The following is a 26,817-nucleotide window of genomic DNA, read 5'->3' on the forward strand; positions in this document are numbered from 1 at the left end:
AATCAGTAGCCACTTCTTCCACCACATTAGCTCAATCAATTCACACTGGAAATCATATAAATAGCTTATCTTATAATATATCTCTTGCTTTAGCAATACAGGAGACTAGATAGAAAGTTAGAAATGAAAGTGAATGCTTTAGAGAGGGTTTTTATTCACATAGAAAATGAGCTGTTGGCTATGAAGATTAGAATGACTCTTAGATGCCATGCAGGGTTCAAGTAAATATGTGTGACTCCTCTAGAATACAATCAGTTTACCATAGCATGAAATAATATACAGAATCTTTTATTAGGTGTATGGAATAATAGCAATATTAGTTTAAATTTGAAAAAATTACATCAACAAATACAAAATTAAGAACATTCAGGCTCTTTAGTCTCTGCCTCAGAAGTAGCTGGTCAATTTGTTGAAAATATTAAAAGTATGTTTTCTATACATAGCGTGACCTCTTTGGCTACCAATATAGAAATAATAAAGCTGTAAAAGTTATGGCTCTTGTCCTGCAAGTCATTTTCTGACTCTTAAACAACAGTCTCTGGGAAACAGTGGTGCAAATACAAAAGCTTCAATTAAAAAAGGGGGGGAGATGTCAGAAGCTGATCAACAGCTGCTGGTTGACACAGTCACAGAAAGAAGAGCCGCCACGGTACTTCCCCCTTTAACTTTTTGAATTAATTTGGTTTTTTATCCCCACTTTTCTGTGTGTGTGTGCTATCATTTATGACACAGGAATAATAGCACTGTGGTTTCCCTGCAGATTTGTAATAATTTCTTTAAAAGTAAGACAGAGTGTGTGAGTTCCACAGAAAAGCCTATAAAGCCCCTTTACCTGGGCTTATAGACATAGTAGGCTGGCTATGATATCCCCCAGAAAGGGTTAAGTTTGCACTAAAATTCCCTTCTTTAAATCATGTTATAAAAATAGATTGTGAATTATGAATACTTAGGAAACAGTAACTATACATAAAAGCACCTTTCAACCTTCACTTAATCAATTATTTTACCTCTCTAGCCTTTTCATGCGGTAGAGCAGAGAAATTTTCCTTTCTTTTTGCATACCTGACTTGCAGGTGGTGGAACACTCTGAGAAAAATAAAGTTAGAACTTAACTACTATATGAGTATAGTAGACAAATAAAATTTGACTAGACAATAGACCTTAGATAAAATAGTTAATCAATACTGACCTTTTAGAAGCTTGTGCCAATATTGTTGTTGCTGCTCAAGTTATTGTATAACTGTCCTTAGAATGATTTACCACCTAATTTATAGTTTATAGAAATATACTAAACATTGCCTAGAAATATGTAACTATAGTGAAACAAAAACAATTATTAATCAATGTATTCTGTATACCATGTGATTGTAACTTAGTGTGTGTATATAAAAATAAAGCTAAACTAGCCATTGGAGGAGATGCCTGGTAATGAATGCTAAAGAATTCGGCTCTCTCACTCGTTTTGTGCCGATGTTGTCTCTTCCTGTGTGACCCCTAGATTCCCCTCGGGGCTGGACCCTGGAAATTCTGTTTAATCTTTTTTAGTAAGCAGTCTTCTTGTTGAAGACATATTGGCCAGGTGGGTGTATATGTTCAGCATCTCATTGGGCCCTGCTGACATTATCGTAGAAAAAGTGGAGTGCTTCCTCTCACTACCTTGCTGCAAATGGATGAGATAAAAATTTTCTATCCTTCTTGGTTTTTCTCAACAAAAATGGGATAATAACTCATACAGCTTTGTTGCATATAAGCTAGATTCCACATAGTCCCTCTGACACCACATGAAGAAGCATTAGAATTACTCATGCTTGCTTTCTGCTGCAGGAGATTGGTGCGATCCCAGCTCCCTTGGAGACCCTAGCATACCAGAGAAGGGGAGAGAAAGTGGAGTGATGATTTGCCTCACCTTCTACTATCTATTCCTTTTTGTTATTGCTGAGTAGGGGTAGAAGTTTAGCTGCTTGATACTACTACCTATTGACATGCAGGTAGTAGAAGATTTTTTTAGTAGTTTAGGTAAAAAATAAAGTTGGCTTAATTTTAGTTTTCTTTACTTAAGTTCAGGTCAGTGGAAATATTGAGCTTTCCCTCTTCTTTCCAGTTTAACTGAAGTATAATTGACAAAATTTTAAGATATTTAAAGTTTAGCTCTGGTGGGTGTTTCATTTGGTTGGAGCATCATTCTGATAATGCCAAGGTTGTCGGTTCAATAAATGGTCAAGGCACATACAAGAATCAACAAATAAAAGCAAGTAAGTAGAAGAATGAGTTTATCTCTTTTCCTCATTTCCCTCTTCCTCCTTCCCCTCTCCCTTTTGCATCCTCTGCATCCTCCTCCCCCTTTTCCTCTTCCCCCTCCCTCTTCTTCTCTTAATCAGTAAAATGTTTACATAATTTAATATACATATTCATTGAGAAAGAATTTCATCTATTCAATTAAAGCATCAATTTATATATTTTTATATCTATATTGGTAAGCACATTTAAATTTTAATTAAAAAAACATTTAAAATATTTTTTTCAGAGAGAGATAATGGGAAGAACAGAGAAAGAAAGGAGAGGTATGAGAAGCATCAACTCATAATTGCTTCACTTTAGTTGTTCATTGATTACTTCTCATATGTGCCTTGACTGGGGTGCTTATGTTGAGCCAGCAACCCTGTGCTCAAGCCAGCAATCTTGGGATCATATTGTTGATCCCATGCTTGAGTTAGTGACCTCAAGGTTTCCAACCAGGCACCTCAAGTGTTTCTGGTTGATGCTCTATCTACTGTACCACCACTGGTCAGGCTGCCATGTTATACTTTAGATCCTCAAATCTTATTTATGTTATAGCAGAAAGTTTGTACCCTTGTTCCAACTTCTCTGTTTTCTCCATCCCCCAGTCCCTGGCAGCTTCTACTCTGTTTTTGTGAGCTTGACATTTTTAAATTTTAGTTTCTACATGTTAAGTGAAACCATGAAGTAATTGTCTTTTTTTGGCTTATTTCACTTAGCATAATGTCCTAAAGATCTATATTGTTTTCAAGTGGCATATATCACTTTTTCTTTCTTTATCTGTTGATGAACATGTAGGTAGTTTACATATTGTAGTTGTGAATAATGCTGTCATGAGTATGGGAGTGCAGGTCTCTCTTTGATATCCTGTTTTTACTTCCTTTAGCTACATACCCAGAAGTGAAATTGATGGATCACATGGTAGTTTGTTTTAAATTTTTTGAGAAACCTCCATACTATGTTCCATAGTGGATGCATCAACTTACATTCCTATGAACAGTTCACAAGGGCTGCCTTTCCCCATTTCCTCACCTTGCCATGTGTTATCTCTTTTTGATGAGAGCTGTTTTAACAGATGTGAGGTGATAGCGAATTGTGGTGTTTAAATTTGTGGTGATTAGCGATGTTGAGCACCCTTTCATGTCCTTGATGGTCAGTTGTATATCTTTGAAAAAATATTTAGTTCCTTTGCTCATTTTTAATTGTATTTGTATTTTTGCTACTGAGTTATGTAAAGTCTTTATACTGTACATTTTAGATATTAACCTGTTATCTAATTTATGATTTGCAAATATTTTGTTCCATTCTATTTCATAAGTTGCCTTTTTACTTTGTTGATGACTTCCTTTGCTGTGCAGAAGTTTTGTAGTTTGATGCCATCCTACCTGTTGATTTAAAATCATTGTCAAGACTGATGTCAGGAAGCTTACCCCCTTTATTTTTCTTCTAGGAGTTTTAGAGTTTAAAGTCTCTTTAAAAAAAAAAAGATTATTGATTGCTTTTATGGGGCAGGATTGAGAAGTAGAGCTGCTTCACTTTTTGCATGTGCCTTAACCAGGCAAGCCCAGGGTTTTGAACCAGCAACCTCAGCACTCCAGGTCAATGCTCAATCCACTGTGCCACCACAGGCAAGGTGGATTTAAGGTCTTAAGTTTGAGTCTAATCAGTTTTGAGTTGATTTTTGTGTAAGATAGGGGTCCAGTTTTATTCTTTTTTATGTGGCTATCTAGTTTTCACAGCACCATTTATTGAAGTGGCTATCTTAAGGACCTTTAGGTTCTAACAGTTTATAATTTCTGATATGAAATGATAGAATCATGGCTCACTGAACTCATGCTTCAGTTTCTGTTCTGTCAGAGGTAGCATTAGATTTTGCTCTCAGGAGTATTGTGTTGGTATTTGGGAGACTTAAGTAAACACTTAATTTTAAAGATTGAAGGAATACTCAGTATTTATTTTTGCAAATGAAAAATTTACAGGTCAAGGTTATTTAGCTAAGATTTTTTTTTTTACCAGTTCAACTTTTATAGTTATTGTGACAAAGTAAGACATGGACATGGTTAGACTTTCAAACTATATAAATGTTTTTAAATATTAGGAACTCATTTAAAATCACAACTCTCTAAAATATGAAATGCTAACTATATTACTTTATTAGAAAATTTAAAACAACATAATGGCTAGGAAGCTATTAAGAGTACATATAATCATGTCAGGTAGGCCATTGTTTCATAATAAGACATTGTATTACCTTACTCAATCTCGCTTAAGTACAGTTTTGTTTAAAATAACTGCCTCTTTAACATCACTTCAAGAATGACTTAGAAGCATCTCAAATTCACATATCTAAAATTAAAATCATCTCAGTAGTTTCCATACTGCTTCTTCTTCTTTTCTTTTAGTTTTTTTCCAAACCCTTGTGTCTAGGGCTGACTTTCAGTAGATTGCAGTGAGGGAGATGCTTTGCTATGTAGGTAACCCCGACCCATACCTCTTCTTAAAAGCTTTTCTTACTGTGTAATTACTAGTTTTCTAAGCCAAAACTTTGGGAATGACCCTAGTTGCCTCTTCTAATACATCTCAGTACTCACTATAAATCCAATCCATTCCAAAAATTTTTTGGTTGCTGTAGCAATTTTATGTCTTTTTCACGAGATAATTCTGGGTAATACTGTATTAATTTTCTTAAAACATAGCAACTTTGCCCCACTATAAATCCATTCCATACTTTTTCTGTTATTGCTCAGTCTGTGATTTTCTGGTGATATTTTGTTTGTGATGTCTTTGTCTTACATCTTTGGTAACAGGGTAATGTTGGTATCTTAAAAAGAGTTGTGAAATGTTTTCTCCTTTCTAAAGATTTTGTGTGATGTTTGTATTATTCTCTTTGAGAGAATTAACTATTAAAACCAGTTGAGCCTAAATTTTTATTTATTTTTAATTTATTGTTTTAACATTGTTTTATGGACTTTGTATTGTAGAAGATTTCAAATTACTAATCCAGTTTTTTTACTTGATATTCTTTTTGTGTGTGTGTGTGTGTGTGTGTGTGTGTGTGTGTGTGTATTTTTCTGAAGCTGGAAATGGGGAGAGACAGGCAGACAGACTCCCGCATGCGCCCAACCAGGATCCACCCGGCACGCCCACCAGGGGGCGACGCTCTGCCCACCAGGAGGTGATACTCGGCCCCTCCGGGGCGTCGCTCTGTTGCAACCAGAGCCACTCTAGCTCCTGGGGCAGAGGCCAAGGAGCCATCCTCAGCGCCCGGGCCATCCTTGCTCCAATGGAGCCTTGGCTGCAGCAGGGGAAGAGAGAGACAGAGAGGAAGGAGAGGGGGAGGGGTGGAGAAGCAGATGGGCGCTTCTCCTGTGTGCCCTGGCCGGGAATCAAACCCGGGACTTCTGCATGCCAGGCCGATGCTCTACCACTGAGCCAACCGGCCAGGGTTTACTTGATATTCTTATATGTATTTAGTTTCTCTGTTTCCTCTTGAATCAGGTTTGATAATTAATATTTGTCTAGGAATTTGACTTAAGTTGTCTTAACATGTAGGCTTAAACACATTCTTAATATTCTCTTAACCTTTGATATCTGATTTTTAAAAATACCTACCAATTCTTAATTTGCAGGACATACAGGAAGGGCTGGACCTGATTTGGACTGTGAGCCTTAGTGTGCCCATCTCTGGACTAATAACTGATCTGTCCTTGAGAATGTTCCCTCTGTGCTTGAAGAGAATATGTGTTGTACTATTTTTGTATAGAGTGTTCTTTGTCAGTTACATCAAGTTTTGGGTAAGATGTGGTTCAAAGCTTCTGTATCCTTACTAACTCAGTTTTTAAAAAATGAGTTTCTGAGGAATAAATATTGAAATGGTTAACTGAAATTATTGAATCTTCCATCTCTTTTAATATATTAGTTTTTGCTTCATGTATTTAGGCACATAGATATTTATAATTGTCATGATTCCCTGTAACAATTGACCTTTTATAATATAAAATGTTTAATTTTGTGTCTAGTAATATTTTTCATCTGAGAGCTTTCTCCATCTCTTCCCATGTCAACATAACCACTCCACTTGTCTTATGAGAACTGTTTTTATAATTCATCTTTTCCCCTTCACATACATTTGACCTGTTGTGTCTTTGAATCAAAATGCCTATTTTAGACAGCATATAGTTAGACTTTGTGTTTTATCCATTCTGACAATATATGCCTTTTTATTGGAATGCTTAGTCCATTTATATGTAATGTAAGTAATGATATGGTTGAATATAGGATGGCCACTTTTTATTTATTTTATAGCCATGTCATGTCTTTTTTTTTTGTTACGGTTTTTACCTACACTTTTTCATTAACTAGTACTTTTAATGTATTTCAGAAAAAATTTTTGGTTGCTGTGGCAATTATATGTCTTTTTCATGAGACACTTCTGGGAAATACTGTATTAACTTTCTTAAAATATAGCAACTTTGCCCCACTATAAATCCATTCCTTACTTTCTACTGTTATTGCTATATTATTCTATTTACATGTTTAAAATGATTACTGTTTTAAACAATCGTATGCTTCTTTTAAACAAATTAAGAGAAAATAGTTTTTTATGTCTTTCCTAATGTTTTTGTTTCTAGTGCTTCTCATTTCCTTCCTCTGGATTTGAGTCATAGTCTAGTTTCAATTCTTTTCAGCATGATGGATTCCACATAGTATTTTTTGTGGTATAAATATGCTAGTGACAACCTCTTAATTTTTGTTTACCTGGAGATATTTTTATTTTGTCTTCATTTTGAAGAAGAGTTTTGCTTGATATAGAAATCTTGATTTATAATCCTCTTTCAATTCTTCAACAACATTATTCAATTTCTTTCTGGCCTCTACTGTTTCTGATGTAGTCAGATGTTTATGGTGGCTTTGTCTGGTTGGCTCGGTGGATAGAACATTGGCCCAGTGAGCAGATGTACTGGGTTCGGTCCCTGGTCAGAGGCAAACATGAGAAGTGACCATCTGCTTCTTATTCTCTCTCTCTCCCTCTTCTCTCTCTTTTACTCTCCCACAGCCTATGGCTCAATTGGTTTGAGCATTGGCCCTGGGTGCTGAGGATAAATTGGTTGATTTGTGCATTGGCCCCAGATGGGGTTTCCAGGTGGATCCTTGTTGGGGCACATGCAGGAGACTATTTCAGTATTATTACTCTGTAAGTCAAAAATTGCTTTTCTCTTGCTTTCAAAATTTTCTTTGCATGTCTTTCTTTTTCTTTCAGCTCTTTGACTAATATCTTTAGGTTCACTTGGCATTTATCATATTTGAAGTTTTTCTAACTTTTGGAATTTTTAGATTAATGTATTTCATAAAGTTTGGAACATTCTTGGCTATTCTTTATATTTCTTATCCTGATTCATCTCCTGGGACTCCCAGTTCCTTGGTGTTGGAATTCTTGATGTGGTCCGTCCCTTTTTTAGGTCTATTTTGCTCTTTTAGATTGGATACTTTTAAATTATCTATCTATAAGTTTACTCAAGCCTGTTATTGAGCCCAGATGTCTAATGAAATTTTTACTATGGGTATTGTACTTTTCATCTTTATGGGTTATCATTTTTAGTTCTCTCTTGAGACTTTTCTGTTTGTTGAGGCATTGCCATTGTATTTTACTTTATGTTTTGAAAGGTTCCTTTTATTCTTGGAAATATTTATACTAGTTGCTTTGAAATCTTTGTCTGCTAACTTCAGTGTTAGTGCTCCATTGATTATTGACTGATGATTGTTACTCCTGAGTTTAGGTTACAATTGGCTGTTTCTTTAAAGGTTTCCACAACTTGACATCTAAGGTAATGTAGCGACTCTGAAATTTGCTGTATTTTTCTATGGATTGTTGAGATTTTTTAGTAGCTTGTTTAGACTTAAAGTATGAAATCTATCTTCTGTGCAGTGTGTTGCCACTGATGTCTCTTTTCTATATATATATTTGTTTGTTTGATTTGTTTTGCATGGCTTTCTGGGGGTTGCTCTTGTGTCTGCATAGCTTGTTAGTCATCCTGAACTTTGGCAGGAGTTGCGGTCAAATATCTTGAATCCATGAGCCTTACAACCACTAATGGTTGATCTTGTGATTTTGGAATCACATTCAAAGTTGCAGCCAGTTTTTAGTTTCACTTGGCCTTTTCTTTTTGCTGGGCTTTCCTGGGTCTTTCTTTTATTTTTATTTATTTATCATTATTATTTTGGTGACAGTGACAGAGAGAGGGACAGATAGGGACAGACATACAGAAATGGAGAGAGATGAGAAGCGTCAACTCTTCATTACAGCACTCCAGTCGCTCATTGATTGCTTTTTCATATGTACCGTGACCAGGAAGGTGGGGCACAGCAGACTGTGCTTGAGTCAGCAACCTTGGGCCCAAGCTGATGAGCCCTGCTCAATCCAGATAAACCTGTGCTCAAGCCGGCAACAATGAGATTTCAAACGTGGGTCCTCCACATCTCAGTCGATGCTCTATCTGCTGTGCCACCTTCTGGTCAGGCATCTTAGGTCTTTCTTTTAGTTGGCCAGACATATTTGGAAAGTTTATTTTAGTCTTTCTCTGACTCTCATTTTTAATATCTCATATTAATTTGGGGGGGGGGAGCTGCTTGCTCTGTGATACTAACCTCAGAACAGCAAAGCTGTTTTTCTCTGAGATATCTATTTTTAAAGCTTCTGTTTTCATATTTGCTCTTTTCCTGAAACTGATTCTACTTCATTTCATAGCAAAGCTTCTTTTTTTGTTTATTGAAAGTTTATTAATTTCAGAAAGAGGAAGGGGGCAGAGAGAGAGAGAAAAATCAATTTTTGTTCTACTTATTTATGCATTCATTGGTTGATTCTTGTATGTGCCCTGACTGCAGATTGGACCTGCAACTTTGGCATATCTGGACAACGCTGCAACCAGTTGAGCTACCCTGTCATGGTCAAAGCTGCTGTTTTTATGGCCAGTCCCCATTCTAGTAAAATTAATCTTGCAGACCAGACAGTCAGGGTGGGAGTGGGAAATTATAAGATCATCCTCAGGTGAAAGGCCAGTGCCTCTCACTGTATTTATCTGAAAATTTAGTGGTTTTTATAGAGGAAGCACGGTATGTGTATGTTACAGTTTTGTCCAGTATTAGATCTGTGCTTTAAAAACAGGGTTTGCTTTTCATTCTTTCATTAGTTGAAGTTGGCTAGCTGTTAATTTTTTTCTTTTGTACATTCAAAGCCCCTTTCCAAGTGCTCAATTGCCAACTATTGTATTGGCTACCACATTGGACACTGTGGATATAGCACATTTTCATTATTGTGGAAAGTTCCATTCATTACACAGTGATGCTCTAAAATCTTTGATAAAAATGGTAACTAATAATAATAGCTAACAGTTTTTGAGTACTTACAGTGTGTCAAATTTTATAGTTATTAACATATGCAGTTCTTCAACATATCTTAAGATAGGTACTATTTTTATCATCCCCATTTGTATTAAGACTCCAGTGTTAAGGAACTACTAACCCAAAGCCACATAACTCAGCAGTGGGTGGCTTGGTATTGAAACTTAATTGATCTGGTTCCAGAGTCTGTGTTATTATTTAGTTATATTTTTCATTCTTTGATTAATGGTTTTTGGTTTCTGACTTTAAAAGTTTTTAATGTTTGGTTGTTTTTGAAAGCTCTTTGATTTTATTTTGTGTGGGGGGTAAATCATTCTTTTCATATTTAATTTTCTCAGACTTTTTGTTAATATCTGAATTTTATCATATGCCATTTCAGTATTTATATATTAACCATATGGCTTTCTCCTTTAGTTGTTTTGATAGGATCACTTTGTTAATGTCCCTGCTGTTGAATAGTTAAATTCCTGATGTAAAACTTGGTTGATCATATTTTTTTGACAAATTGCTAGGTTAATTACTGACATTATATTTAGAAATATAGAATCAAGACATTAGAATGGTCTGCAGTTTTTTCTTTTTCATTGTCTTTGTCAATACTGAATATTAAAATAATGGGCTTTATGCAAAGAATTGAGATTTTTCTTTTATACTCTTATTCTAGATGAACTTAAATAATGATGGAATGCTGGCTGGTCTGTTATTTAAACATTACTTTTCTATAAAGAAGCTTGATTTGATTTTTTTTTAAATGGCAGTTATTTCCAAATGGTATGCTAATCTCTATTTCAGTTTGTATTTTAACTTTTAAAATTTTTTATTGGATCATAATCTGGATATGAATTGTAAAAATTATTGCCTTTTTTAATTAGTTCTTTTATCACTTTTTTATAATTTAATTTTTTTAATGGGGTGATATCAATAAATCAGGATACATATATTCAAAGATAACATGTCCAGGATATCTTGTCGTTCAATTATGTTGCATACACATCACCCAAAGTCAGATTGTTCCTCTGTCATCTTCTATCTAGTTTTCTTTGTGCCCTCCCCCTCCCCCCTCCCCCCGTAACCACCACACTCTTATCAATGTCTCTTAGTCTCACTTTTATGTCCCACCTATGTATGGAATAATGCAGTTACTGGTTTTTTCTGATTTACTTATTTCACTTCGTATAATGTTATCAAGATCCCACCATTTTGCTATAAATGATCCGATGTCATCATTTCTTATGGCTAAGTAGTATACCATAGTGTATATGTGCCACATCTTCTTTATCCAGTCATCTATTGATGGGATTTTTGGTTGTTTCCATGTCCTGGCCACTGTGAACAATGCTGCAATGAACATGGGGCTGCATGTGTCTTTACGTATCAATGTTTCTGAGTTTTTGGGATATATACCCAGTAGAGGGATTGCTGGGTCATAAGGTAGTTCTATTTTGAGTTTTTTGAGGAACCACCATACTATCTTCCATAATGGTTGTACTACATTATATTCCCACGGACAGTGTATGAGGGTTCCTTTTTCTCCACAGCCTCTCCAACATTTGCTATTACCTGTCTTCTTAATAATAGCTAATCTAACAGGTGTGAGGTGGTATCTCATTGCAGTTTTGATTTGCATTTCTCTAATAACTAAAGAAGATGAGCATCTTTTCATATATCTGTTGGCCATTTGTATTTCTTCCTGGGAGAAGTGTCAGTTCATGGCCTCTTCCCATTTTTTTTTATTGGATTGTTTGTTTGTTTGTTGTTGAGTTTTATGAGTTCTTTGTATATTTTGGATATTAGGCCCTTATCTGAGCTCCTGTTTGAAAATATCATTTCCCATTTAGTTGGCTGTCTGTTTATTTTCTTTTCAGTTTCTCTTGCTGAGCAAAAACTTCTTAGTCTGATGTAGTCCCATTCATTAATTTTTGCATTCACTTCTCTTGCCTGTGGAGTCAAAATCATAAAATGCTCTTTAAAACCCAGGTCCTTGAGATGAGTACCTATGTCTTCTTCTATGTACTTAATTGTTTCAGGTCTTATGTTTAGATCTTTGATCCATTTTGAGTTAATTTTTGTACAGGGGGAGAGACTGTAGTCCAGTTTCATTCTTTTGCATGTGGCTTTCCAGTTTTCCCAGCACCATTTATTGAAGAGGCTTTCTTTTCTCCATTGTGTGTTGTTGGCCCCTTTATCAAAAATTATTTGACAATATATATGTGGTTTTATTTCTGGACTTTCTATTCTGCTCCATTGGTCTGAGTGTCTATTTTTCTGCCAATACCATGCTGTTTTGATTGTCGTGGCCCTATAATATAGTTTGAAGTCAGGTATTGTAATACCCCCAGCTTCACTCTTTTCTTTAGAATTGCTTTGGTTATTCAGGGTTTTTTATAGTTCCATATAAATATGATGATTTTTGTTCCCTTTCTTTAAAAAATGTCATTGGAATTTTGATGGGAATTGCATTAAATTTGTATATTGCTTTGGGTAATATGGCCATCTTGATTATATTTATTCTTCCTAACCAAGAACAAAGAATATTCTTCCATCTCATTATATCTTTCTCGATTTCCCTTAACAATGGTTTATAGTTTTCATTATATAAGCCCTTTACATTCTTTGTTATGTTTATTCGTAAGTTTTTATTTTTTTTGTTGTGATCATGAAGGGGATTATTCTTTTGAGTTCGTTCTCAATGGTTTCATTGTTGGCATATAGAAAGGCTATTGAATTCTGTATGTTAATTTTGTATTCTGCGACTTTATTGTATTGGCTTATTGTTTCTAGTAGTCTTTTTGTGGATTCTTTGGGGTTTTTGATGTATAGGATAATATCATCTGCAAAAAGTGGTACCTTTACTTCTTCTTTTCTGATATGGATGCCTTTTATTTCTTTCTCTTGTCTGATCGCTTTGGCTAGAACCTCTAGTACCATATTAAATAAGAGTGGAGAGAGTGGACAACCCTGTCTTGTTCCTGATTTAAGGGGGAAAGCCTTCAGTTTTGTGCCATTTAATATGATGTTAGCTGATGGTTTATCATATATGGCCTTTATCATGTTGAGATATTTTCCTTCTATACCCATTTTGTTGAGAATCTTAAACATAAAATTGTGTTGTATTTTATCGAAAGCCTTTTCTGCGTCTATTGATAAGATCATGTGGTTTTTGTTCTTTGTTTTGTTCATATGCTGTATTACATTAACCGTTTTACATATGTTGAACCATCCTTGAGATTCTGGGATGAATCCCACTTGATCATGATGTATTATTTTTTTAATATGTTGTTGTATTCGATTTGCTAGTATTTTGTTTAGTATTTTAGCATCTGTATTCATTAGAGATATTGGTCTGTAGTTTTCTTTTTTTGTGCCATCCTTGCCTGGTTTTGGTATGAGGGTTATGTTGGCCTCATAAAATGTGTTTGGTAGTATTGCTTCTTCTTCAATTTTTTAGAAGACTTTGAGTAGAATAGGAACCAAGTCTTCTTTGAATGTTTGATAAAATTCACTGGTATAGCCGTCAAGCCTGGACTTTTATTTTTGGGGAAGTTTTTAATGGGTTTTTTTATTTCTTCTCTACTAATAGGTCTGTTTAGGCTTTCTGCTTCTTCTTGACTCAGTCTAGGAAGGTTGTATTGTTCTAGGAATTTATCCATTTCTTCTAGGTTGTTGAATTTAGTGGCATAAAGTTTTTCATTGTATTCTACAATAATTCTTTGTATATCTACGGTGTCCGTGGTGATTTCTCCTCTTTCATTTTGGATTTTGTTTATATGAGTTCTTTCTCTTTTTTCCTTGGTAAGTCTTGCCAAGGGTTTGTCAATTTTGTTGATCTTTTCAAAGAAGCAGCTCCTTGTTCTATTAATTTTTTCTATAGTTTTTCTGTTCTCTAATTCATTTATTTCTGCTCTGATTTTTATTATCTCCTTTCTTCGGCTGGTTTTGGGTTGTCTTTGTTCTTCTTTTTCTAGTTCCTTAAGGTGTGAAGTTCAGTGGTTCACTTGGGCTCTCTCTTTTTTGTTCATATATGAATGAAGTGAGATGAACTTCCCTCTTATCACTGCTTTTGCTGCATCCCATAGATTCTGATATGTCGTATTGTCATTTCCATTAGTCTGTATATATCTTTTGACCTCTGCACTTATTTCTTCTTGGACCCATTCATTTTTTAAAAGTATGTTGTTTAGTTTCCACATTTTTGTGGGATTTTTTTTCTCTTTTGCAGTTGAATTCTAGTTTCAAGGCTTTATGATCAGAAGATATGCTTGGCACGACTTCAAGTTTTCTGAATTTGCTGATGTTGTTTTTGTGGCCCAACATATGGTCAATTCTTGAGAATGATCCATGTACACTGGAGAAAAATGTATACTCAGTCACTTTGGGATGAAATGTCCTGTAGATGTCTATCATATCCAGGTGCTCTAGTGTTTTGTTTAAGGCCACTATGTCTTTGTTGATTCTCTGTTTGGATGACCGATCTAGAGCCATCAGCGGTGTATTGAGGTCTCCAAGTATGATTGTATTTTTGTCAGTTTTTGTTTTAAGATCAATAAGTAGCTGTCTTATATATTTTGGTGCTCCTTGGTTTGGTGCATATATATTAAGAATTGTTATGTCTTCCTGATTCAGTGTCCCCTTAGCCATTATGAAATGGCCATTTTTGTTTCTGAGTACTTTTCCTGTCTTGTAGTCAGCATTATCCGATATGAGTATTGCTACACCTGCTTTATTTTGGATGTTATTTGCTTGGAGTATTGTTTTCCAGCCTTTCACTTTGAATTTGTTTCTATCCTTGTTACTTAGATGAGTTTCCTGTAGGCAGCATACAGTTGGATTTTCTTTTTTAATCCATTCTGCTACTCTGTGCCTTTTTATTGGTGAGTTTAATCCATTTACATTTAGTGTAATTATTGACACTTGTGAGTTCCCTATTGCCATTTTATATCTTGCTTTCTGTTAGTTTTGTGTCTTGTTTGATCCTTCTCTTTTGTTTTCTTTTTTTTGTTTTTATTTGGTTGTATTCCATACATCTTTCCTCTGTTGCTATCTTTTTCATTTCAAGTTCTTCTGTGGTGGTTTTTTCAGTGGTGGTTACCGTTGAGTAATGAAAAGGGTCCCTACCCTGTTTATTGTAGTGAACAATTTTGTGAGTACTATTGCACTCCATTGTCCTTTGCTACTGTTAATCTCCATCTTCTCCCCCTCTTTCTTTTTGTTGTTGTCACAGTTTAAATTTGGTTTTATTGTGTTCTTCTTGGAGCTTTTACTTATGGCTCTGTTTTTTTTTTGTTCTTTGTATCTGATTGGAGAACCTCCTTTAGTAATTCCTGGAGTGGGGGTTTTCTGATGATAAATTCCCTCATCTTTTCTGTATCTGTGAATGTTTTTATTTCTCCTTCATATTTGAAGGATAGCTTTGATGGGTATAGTATTCGTGGTTGAAAGTTCCTCTCTTTCAGGACTTTAAATATTGGGGTCCACTCTCTTCTAGCTTGTAGAGTTTCTGCTGAGAAATCTGATGATAATCTAATGGGCCTTCCTTTATATGTTGTATTCTTCTTTTTCCTGGCTGCCTTGAGAATTTTTTCTTTGCTGTTGGTTTGTGTCAATTTCATTATGATATGCCTTGGAGTAGGTTTGTTGGGGTTAAGAAAACTTGGTGTTCTGTTTGCTTCTTGAATTTGAGGCTTTAGTTCTTTCCACAGGCTTGGGAAGTTCTCATCTATTATTTGTTTGAGTATGTTCTCCATTTCATTTTCTCTCTCTTCCCCCTCTGATATACCTATTATTCTTATGTTATTCTTTTTGATGGAGTCAGATAATTCTTGTAGGGATTTCTCATTTTTTTAAAATTTTTGAGTCTCTTTCTTCTTCTCTCTGTTGTGCCTCAAGTTGTTTGTCTTCTATTTCACTAATCCTCTCTTCTATCTGGCCTGTTCTATTAGCTAAGCTTGCTACTTTGTTTTTCAGTTCGTAAATTGAGTTTTTCATCTTTGTTTGATTTGTTTATATAGTTTCAATTTCCTTGGACATATATCCTTTGTGTTCATTGAGTTGTTTTCTGAGCTCCCTAAGTTGCCTTTCTGTGTTTTCTTGTATATCTCGGAGGATTTTTAGGATTTCTATCTTGAATTCTCTGTCATTTAGCTCCAAGGTTTCCAATATATTAAATTTTTTCTCCATAGATTTTTCCTCATCTAGCTGTGTTACCTCTCTTTCTTTTGTATCCATGATATTCGATTTTCTCTTCCTTAATGGCATCTGAGGGTGGTTTTGTTGATAGTATTAATGAGATTTAATAAAGAATAAAAAGTTAAAGAAAATTAAAAAAATCAAGGAGTTGTTTTTTTTAAAAAAAATTAATAATAAAATAAAGAAAAATAAAATAAAAATTTTTTAAAAAAGGAAATTATTCCCTCCCTCCTTTTTTCCTTTTCTCTCCTCTCCCCTCTTTCTTGAGAAAATATTGTGGTGAACTGTGAATTATAACAAACAATGCCTGTGCTGGAGGGCCTGAATTGGGGAAAAGTAATAAAGGGGCAAAAAAAAAAGAAAAAAAAAAAGAAAAAAAAAAGGGGGCATGGACCCACAAAAAGCAAATAAGGAAAAAATTTGGATCAAGAATAAAATGATTTGCTTTTAGGTGTTGGTTGTCTAAGAGTTATGATGAGAGGAATAAGAGGAAAACACAAAAATGGCGGGATAAATTAAAAAAATACTATTGTATTTAGTGGAACAAGAACTAGATAAAATGGAGAGCCAGGGATGGGCCACTGCTATTGAGTTAAAAAGGTGAAGTAAAAACCCCCCAAAATGCCAAAAACAGAAGTTTGAGTCCCAGATAAGATAATTTGTTTGTTATTGAGGTTTGAATGAGAGGAGATGTAAAGGAGAAAGGAAGAAACTAATATAGAGGGAGAAAAGAAAGAGAGAGAGAGAAAGAAAAGGAAACCACTAAAAGAAGAAAAAAGAAAGGAGAGAGAGAGGGGGAGAGAGAGAGAGTTAAGGGTTTTAGAGTGCAACCCTCATAGAGAGAAAGGAAAAGGAGAGAAAAGATAATGGGAGATGTAACAGTATGGGTTGTGTAGTTCAAGGGGAGGAGAGAGTAAGACCGGCAGAGAGTTAATCGGCCAAATTGGAGGAGGAAAAAATGTATCCAGCATGAAGAGAAACAAACGAACAAATATAATAAAATTGGGTAGGTTATAAAGTCTGCAGATTATTCTTGATTTTGAGAGGTTATCTTCTTGTTTTTTCTTTTCTTTCCCTCTTCCTGGTCGGTGACTCTGTACCCCGGGTTCTGCCCCTTTGGCACGCTCAGGTAGAGGATTGCAGTTGATAAGTTTCTGTCGCAATGTCATGTATTGTGCTTTAGTCTTGTTGGCAGTCGAGGCTCATTAGCATTTATAGGCTCTGACAGTGAGAGAGTTCGTGTTCCTGGAGCCTTTCTCCTAGTCTTTCCTTCCTCAATTAGTAGCCTGATAATCTAGCCATGGGGTTGCTGCTGCCTCTGCCTGGATAGTAAGAGGCTCAAAGAGCTGGCAATTCCCCACCCTATTTCCACTCAGCACAGGACTCTGAGTAAGGCTCAGTCAGTCAGAACTGCTAACATAATCAGGCGGGCTTTCCGCCCACTCAAAGACCTCTGGCTCTGCTACTCTTTCCGGTAACACAGGTGGGCACCCACTTCCGGGGCGCTTGGAGGAAACTCTCACTCACTACATGTGTGCGCAGACTAGGATATCCGGCCAGCAGTCTCACGCTCTGAGTGAAACTCCAAACCGCATGGAAAAGTTGCAGCGTTGGAATTGGCTCTCGCTCCGTCCCCATGCACAGCTTTTGCAAGGTGCTGGGGCGGCCCGAGATTCCGCTTTGGCCCACACAAAGGCCCCTGACTTTGCCCCTCTGTGCAATAACATGGGCGTGCACTGCCGAGGCACTCGGAGGAATCTCTTGTTATATGCGCGCGCAGACCAGGATATGAGGCCGGCCGCGTTTCCCTCTGAGTGAAATTTCCACCATTACGGAAAATTTCCACCGTTGGAACTAGTTCTCGCTCCCTCCCGTGCGTGGCCCTTCCAGGGCACTTAGGCTGCCCAGAGACTCCACCCTCGGCCCACAGAAAGGCCTTCGACTCTGCCTTTCCGTGGGGCAACACGGGCACCCACTCCCGGGGCCTAGGAAGAAATCTCTCACCCACTAACTGTGCACCAACCAGGAGATCAGGTAAAATAGCTGCCCCGCTTGTCTTTCTTTGTTTGGGTTTGGCGCGAGTGTTAGCTTGTATTGCCCAGGTTGCCACAGGATCAGCTTTTCCTTGGCTTGGATCTCCGTTCCACAGCCTGGTTCGGTCATTTGTGCTGCGGCCTGTATCTATTCACCCCCTTTGCCTGCCTCAGTTTCTATATTCACAGTTACCAGAGAAAGCCACCCTGTTTAGGTTAGTGAGGAAGGTGGAGCATTTCTTACTCCTTATTTTCTTCAGGGTTTGGTTATATATTTAGCCAATTTTTCACTTGACCATACCTTCGGGTGTATTGCGAAGCATCTGGAGGCTCCAAGTATAGGTTTTTCTGTTTCTGGTTGAAGATCTTGTTGAGTTTTGGGGGAGATTTATCACTATCGCTTCCTACCCCGCCATTACTCTGACATCATCTCTAAGAATCCTGGTTGAAGATCTTGTTGAGTTTTGGGGGAGATTTATCGGTATCGCTTCCTACCCCGCCATTACTCTGAAGTCATCTCTTACTTCACTTTTTAACTCATTAGCATTTCCCTGAACCCCAGCTCTCCATTCTATGTAGTTTTTGTTCCACTTAATACAATAGTATTTTATTCTTTTCTTTTTTTCCTCTTACCCTTTAACTATATCTCTCAGTTGACCATCATTTACAAGCAAATTAATTTATTATTGATTAAAATTTATCACTTTTTTACATTTTGTTGGTTCCTATCTTTTTTATACCCCTTTATCTCTTCTCCCCAACTCAGGCCCTCCATTATACATAGTTTTTGTTCTATTTAGCACAATACAATTCTCAGTTTTTTTATGGTATTATCTCAAAGAAGAATAAAATCATTTAAAATTATTATTTTATTGAAATCTATTTTTTTTACTTTTCACTCTATTAATTCTCTTTAGTGGTATTAACAAAACCACCCTCAGATGCCATTAAGGAAAAGGAAATCGAATATCATGGATACAAAGACAGAGATGTAACACAGATAGATGAGGAAAAATATATAAAAAAATTTAACACATTGGAAATCTTGGAATTAAATGATAGAATTTAAAATAAAAATCATAAAAATTCTCAGAGATCTACAAGAAAACAAAAAAAGGAAATTCAAGGAACTCAAAAAACAACTCAATAAACACAAAGAATATATTACCAAAAAAAATTGAAACTATGAAAACAAATCAAATAAAGATAAAACACTCAATTCATAAACTGAAAAACTAGGTAACAAGGTTAACTAATAGAACAGGCCAGATTGCAGAGAGGATTATTGACATAAAAGACAAGCAACTTGAGGCAAAACAGAGAGAAAAAGAGAGAGACTCAAGAATTGAAAAAAATGAGAAAGCCCTACAGGAATTGTCTGACTCTATCAAAAAGACTAACATAAGAATAATAGGTATATCAGAAGGAGAAGAGAGAGAAAATAAAATGGAGAACATATTTAAACAAATAATATTCAAGAACTTCTCAAGACTGTGGAAAGAACTAAAGCCTCAAATTCAAGAAGCAAACAGAACACCGAGTTATCTTAACCCCAACAAACCTACTCCAAGGCACATCATAATAAAATTGGCACAAACCAACGACAAAGAAAAGATTCTCAAGGCAGTCAGGGAAAAGAAAAATACAATGTATAAAGAAAGGCCTACTAGATTCTCATCAAATTTCTCAGCAGAATCTCTACAAGCTAGAAGATACTTAAAGTTCTGAAGGAGAGAAACTTACAGCCAAGAATACTATACTCATTAAATTTATCATTCAAATATGAAAGAGAAATAAAAACATTCACAGACACACAAAAAAAATGAGGAAATTTATCATCAGAAAATCCCCACTTCAGGAAATACTAAAGGGAGTTTTCCAACCAGATACAAAGAACAAAACAAAACAAAACCACAAGTAAAAGCTTCACCAAGAACACAATAAAATCAAATTTAAACGGTGACAACAAAAACAAAAAAGGAGAGAGGATGAAAATTAAGAGTAGCAAAGGATGATAGAGTGAAGAAGCACTCATAAATAGTGTACTACAATGAACATGGTAGATGCCCTTTTTATTACATAATGGTAACCATCCCTGAAAAATCCACCACCTTTTTAAATCCATGACTTTAAAAAGGTAGAAACAGAGGAAAGAAGTATGGATTACAACCAAACAAAAACAAATGATAGAAAAACAAAAAAGAAGAATAAAACAAAATACAAATCTAACAGAAAGCAACATGAAACATTCAAATGTCAATAATTACAATAAATGTAAATGGATTAAACTCACAAATAAAAAGACACAGAGTAGCAGAATGGATTAAAAAAGAAAATTTAACTGCATGCTGCCTATAAGAAACACATCTAAGTAACAAGGATAAAAACAAATTCAAAGTGAAAGTCTGGAAAACAATAATTCAAGCAAATAACATACAAAAAAAAGCAGTTGTAGCAAGACTCAAATCTAACAATGCTGACTACAAGACAACAAAGGTAATCAGAGACAAAAATGGTCATTTCATAATGATTAAGGGGGCACTTAATCAAGAAGACATAACATTTCTTAATATATATGCTCCAAACCAAAGAGCACCGAAATATATGACAGCTACTGACTGACCTAAAAACAAAAATACAAGCATACTTGGAGACCTCAATATGCTGCTGAATGTCTCTAGATTGTTCATCCAAACAAAAAATCAATAAAGAAATGTTGGCCTTCAATGAAACACTACAGCAATTAGATATGATAGACATCTACAGGATAGTTCATCCCAAAGTGACAGAGCACACATTTTTGTCTAGTGTACATGGAACATTCTCAAGAATTGATCATATGTGGGGCCACAAAAATAACATCAGCAAATTCAGAATAATTGAAATTGTACCAACCATATTTTCTGATCACAAAGCCTTGACACTAGAATTCAACTTCAAAAAACTGGTAAGAAAATCCACAAAAATGTGAAAACTATACTATATACGTTTAAAAAATGAGTGGGTTAAAGAGGAAGTAAGCGCAGAGATCAAAAGATATATACAGACAAATGAAAATGACAATATGACATATCAGAATATCTGAAATGCATCAAAAACAGTAATAAGAAGGAAGTTCATATCACTTCATGCCTATATGAACAAACAAAAGAGAGCCCAAGTAAACCACTTAACTTCACACCTTCAGGAACTAGAAAAAGAAGAACAAAGAAACCCAAAAACAGCTGAAGAAAGAACATAATAAAAATCAGAGCAGAAATAAATGAAATAGAGAAAAGAAAAACTATAGAAAAAATTAATAAAACAAGGAGCTGGCTCTTTGAAAAGATCAGCAAAATTAACAAACCCTTGGCAAGACTCACTAAGGAAAAAAGAGAAAGGACTCATATAAACAAAATCAAAAATGAAAGAGGAGAAATCACCACAGAAATAAAAGATATACAAAGAATTATTGTAGAATACTATGAGAAACTATATGCCACCAAATTCAACAATCTAGAATAAATGGATAAATTCCTAGAACAACACAACCTTCCTAGACTGGGTCATGAAAAAGCAGAAAGCCTAAACTGAACAATAAGCCGCAAGGAAATAGAAAAAACTATGAAAAACCTCCCCGAAATTAAAAGTCCAGGCCCTTATGGCTATACAAGTGAATTCTATCAAACATTCAAAGAAGACTTGGTTCCTATTCTACTCAAAGTCTTCCAAAAAATTGAAGAAGAAGCAATACTTCCAAACACATTGTATGAAACCAACATAATGCTCATATCAAAACCTGGCAAGGACGGCACAAAAACAAAACAAAACAAAACAAAACAAAAAAACAACTACAGACCAATATCTCTAATGAATACAGATGCTAAAATACTAAACAAAATACTAGCAAATCGAATACAACAACATATTAAAAAAATAATACATCATGATCAAATGGGATTCTTCCCAGAATCTCAAGGATGGTTCAACATATGTAAAATGGTTAATGTAATACACCATATCAAGAAAACAAACAAAAAACCCCCACATGATCCTATCAATAGATGCAGAAAAGTCACCCGTTAAAATACAACACAATTTTATGTTTAAAACACTCAACAAAATGGGTATAGAAGGAAAATATTTCAACATGATAAAGGCCATTTATTATAAACCGTCAGCTAACATCATAGTAAATGGCATAAAACTTGTTCCTCTTAAATCAGGAAGAAGACAGGGGTGTCCACTCTCTCCACTCTTATTTAACATGATGCTAGAAGTTCTAGCCAGAGTAATCAGACAAGATAAAAATAAAAAGCATCCATATAATAAAGAAGAAATAAAGGTTTCACTTTTTGCAGATGATATGATCTTATACATCAAAAACCTCAAAGCCTCCACAAAAAGATTACTAGAAAAAATAAACCAATACATTAAGGTCCAAGGATAGAAAATTAATATACAAGAGTCCCAAGCTTTTCTATATACCAACAATGAAACATTAGAAAATGAACTCAAAAAAAAATCCCCTTCATGGGTGAAAGAAAAAAAAATACCTAAAAATAAACATAACAAAGAATATAAAGGACCTATAAGTGAAAACTACAAAGCATTGTTAAGGAAATAAAAAAAGATACAATGAAATGAAAAAATATTCTCTGTTCTTTGATAGGAAGAATAAATATAATTAAAATGACGATATTACCCAAAACAATATACAAATTTAATGCAAATCCCATCAAAATTCCAATGACAATTTTTAAAGAAATGGACTAAAAAATCATCAGATTTATATAGAAATATAATATACTCCGAATAACCAAAGCAATCCTAAGGAAAAAATTTGAAGCTTGGGGCATTACAATACGTACCTTCGAATTATATTATAAAACCACGACAATCAAAACAGCATGGTATTGGCAAAAAAAATAGACACTCAGCTCAATGGAACAAAATAGAAATTCCAGAAATAAAATCACAAATATATGGTCAAATAATTTTCAATAAATGCGCCAACAACACACAATGGTGAAAAGTCTCTTCAACAAATGGTGCTGAGAAAACTGGAAAGCACATGCAAAAGAATAAAACTCGATTAGAGTTTGTGCCCATGTACTAAAATTAATTCAAAATGGATCAAAGACCTAAATATAAAACCTTGAAGAATAAAGTACATAGAATAAAACATAGGTAATAAACTCATGGATCTTGGTTATAAAGAGCATTTTATGAATTTGACTCCAAAGGCAAGAGAAATGAAGGCAAATATAAAGGAATGGGACCAAATCAGACTAAGAAGTTTTTGCTTAGCAAGAGAAACTGAAAAGAAAATGAACAGATAGCCAACTAAATGGAAGATGATATTTTCAAACAAGAGCTCAGATAAGGGTTTAATATCCAAAATATGGAAAGAACTCATAAAACTCAACAACAAACAAACAAACCAATAAAAAATGGGAAGAGGACATGAACAAACACTTCTTCCAGGAAAAAAGATAAAAAATGGCCAACATATATATAAATAGATGCTCATCTTCATTAGTTATAGGAGAAATGCAAATCAAAACTACTATGAGATACTACCTCACACCTGTTAGATTAGCTATTATCAACAAGACAGGTAATAGCAAGTGTTGGAGAGGCTGTGGAGAAAAAAGAACCCTCATTCACTCTTGGTGAAAATGTAAAGTAATAAAACCATTATGGAAGAAAGTATGGTTGTTGCTCTAAAAACTAAAATATAACTACCAAATGACCCCACAATCCCTCTTCTGGGTATATACCCCCAAAACTCAGAAACATTGGTACATAAAGATACATGCAGCCCCATGTTTATTGCAGCATTGTTCACAGTGGCCAAGAAATGGAAACAATGAAAAATCCCTTCTAGTGATGACTGGATAAAGAAGATGTGGTACATATATACTATGGAATATTACTCAGCCATAAGAAATAATGACATCGGATCATTACAACAAAATGGATGGATCTTGAAAGCATTATACGGAGTGAAATAAATAAATCAGAAAAAACTTAGAACTGCATGATTCCATAAATAGGTGGGACATAAAAACAAGACAGAAGACAGAAACAAGAATGTGGTGGTTACTGAGGAGGTAGGGAAGAAGAGGGAGGGAGATGGGAAGGAGAGAGGCACAAAGAAAACCTGGTAGAAAGTGACAGAGGACAATTTGACTTTGAGAGACAGGTATGCAACATAATTGAATGACTAAATAACCTGGAGATATCTTCTTTGAACACATGTACCCTGATTTATTAATGAAACTCCATTGAAATTAATAAAAATTTATTATGAAAAAAAGATCAGTTCATAAATCTGAAGATACTATATTTTACCAAGACAATGCTTTATTACACAACAGATTTAGTTTTCATTGTATCCTGGTTTTTGCTAATATCAGTTTTAAGTGTTCAGAGATAGTTTCGCTCATGTATGTTTGGTTGTACTTAAAAATTAACTTCAGGCTTTAACATCTACACTATCTGTATTTCCTGCACTGGAAGATCTTTCAAGATTAGGTTACAAATGTCTTCTTTTAACTTAAAGTGCTTCATATATGTACTGCAATTTTACCAGCACACAAAGTTCCATATACAATCAGATTCCTCACTTAAAAATGAACTCATTGTGTGAATATATTTACAAAATCCTGCGGGAAACAGAAGCTAACCTAGAATTAAATAGTACATTCAATCATCTACCTAACATGGGCAAGAAGTCCTACTTAACTGCACATGTATATGAAATGTTACAATAGCACAAATTTTAAAACTACAGATATTTCTTACATTTTACACAATATGTTGCTCAAGATACATGCATAATCAAGGAAAAACCATTGTCAAACAACCAGTAAATATTTTGTCAAGTTATAACAGTCTCTATGAAATTCCAGATAACTAAACCATATAGATGAACTAGATGTATCCTAGTACTGAAATGAAATGTTTCTCTATACTCTATGATTTTCTGCCTTTAATATCATACTGTATATCATACTAAGCTCCAGACAGGCATCCCCAATCTACGGCCCGTGGGCCACATGCAGCCCCCTCAGGCCATTTATCTGGCCCCCTGCTGCACTTCCAGAAGGGGCACCTCTTTCATTGGTGGTCAGTGAGAGGAGCACTGTATGTGATGACCCTCCAACAGTCTGAGGGACAGTGAACTGGCCCCCTGTGTAAAAAGTTTGGGGACCCCTGCTCCAGAATATAATCTAACACATTTGTTCTTCTCTGTCTATCCATTTCAGAAGTGTCAGAATACCATTCCAGTCACATAAAAGCAGCACGTTTTCACTGTGTGCATAACAAAACATACCTAGCCAAAACATTACAATTTTCTTGGAAATTATTACACTATAAACAGGTATGCTTTGAGTGACGTGTTTAAAGAGTTGTTGAAATGCATTGTTGATATTCATCAAGTTGTTTCTTTCACATTTTACAGATGGAATTCGAAATGTTTAGCTCCATTCCTATCAGAAAAAGAGCCATGTTCCCATTTGGAAGCCAATTTATACGTTCAACCCACAAGATTTTGCTCCTTGGTAAAAAAAACCCCAGATTTTGAAAGAAAACATTGCAGGTAAGACATGCGTCTGTACTATAAAGAACATATATCATCAGTCTCCCTTCTTCCATTATAAAAGCACAGAGCAAACCTAAAATATCTTTAAACCCTTCTGTAGACTTCAGCACTGTCTTTAACAACCACAGAATACAAACGTTCAATAGGGACCATATATATCAAACCTATTTTCAATTCTTGACAAACACCAACAGAATCACCACTCAAATTCAATGTAGTATTTAAAAGATTTACACAGTGGTCTGCTCTGTGTTGACACATATTTAGAAATTGAGCTAGTACCCAGTTTTGATGCACAGTCATGTACCTACACCATCTGTTCTTAGCCTCTCAAACTGAATGAAATGGTTAGTTTTCAAATAACTGTTAGTATACTCCTCAAAAGAACTCCTCATTGATCATTTCATATTTGTGAAGATATTATATTCTTTCAAGACAATTCTTAATGCTTCATTACACGTCAGATTTAGTTTTTCATTGTATGTGGGTTTTTTGGTAACAGAGTTTCACGTTTTGTGAGATAGCTTCACTCATGTATATGCTTGGTTGCAAATTTAATGTAGCATTTACAAGAGTAAAACAGTTGTCTGCTTTTCAGGTGAAGCTTCACTGGGAATTGAGCTAGGACCCAGTTTTGATACACAGCCATGCACCCACACCATCTGTGCTTAACTCTTGAACTGAAAGGAATGGTGAGGTTTCAAATAACTATTAGTATACTTCATGTATAAACCTGTACAAAGAGCAGTTCATACTCCTGAAGGTATATATTCTTTCAAGCAATACTTACAGCTTTATTACATTTTCATTTTGTTTGAGAGGCTAAGCACAGATGGTGTACGTACATGACTGTGTATCAAAACTTAGTACTGTCTCATTTCCCAATGAATATCAAAGAATTGCCAATCACTGATTATTTGGAAGAACAGACAACAGTTTAACTCAAATACTACAGTAAATTTGAGTGATGATTCTGGTTGTGTTTTTCAGAACTGAAAGAAAGCATTGATATATATGGCCACTATTGAACATTTGTATACTGTGGTTGTTAGAGACAGTGCTGAAGCCTACAGAAGCATTTATAGATATTTTATATTTGCTCTCTGCTTTAATGGAAGGAGGTACACCAATGAAGTCTTCCTTATCAGACTAATACATATAACTAAAGTTACTTTTAAATTTGTGGTTAAATTCTGTTTCTTCAGTATTTTGTATTTCAATTTACTCTATGAGGAACACTGTTTAACTTGATAAATCTGGTATTATATTAAACTTTGTGTGCTGGTAAAAGAAGAGACCAAAATAAAGCACTTACATGTTAAAAAACTTTTT

This window comes from Saccopteryx bilineata, chromosome 9 (genome assembly GCF_036850765.1).
Source record: "Saccopteryx bilineata isolate mSacBil1 chromosome 9, mSacBil1_pri_phased_curated, whole genome shotgun sequence".
Lineage (NCBI taxonomy): Eukaryota > Metazoa > Chordata > Mammalia > Chiroptera > Emballonuridae > Saccopteryx > Saccopteryx bilineata.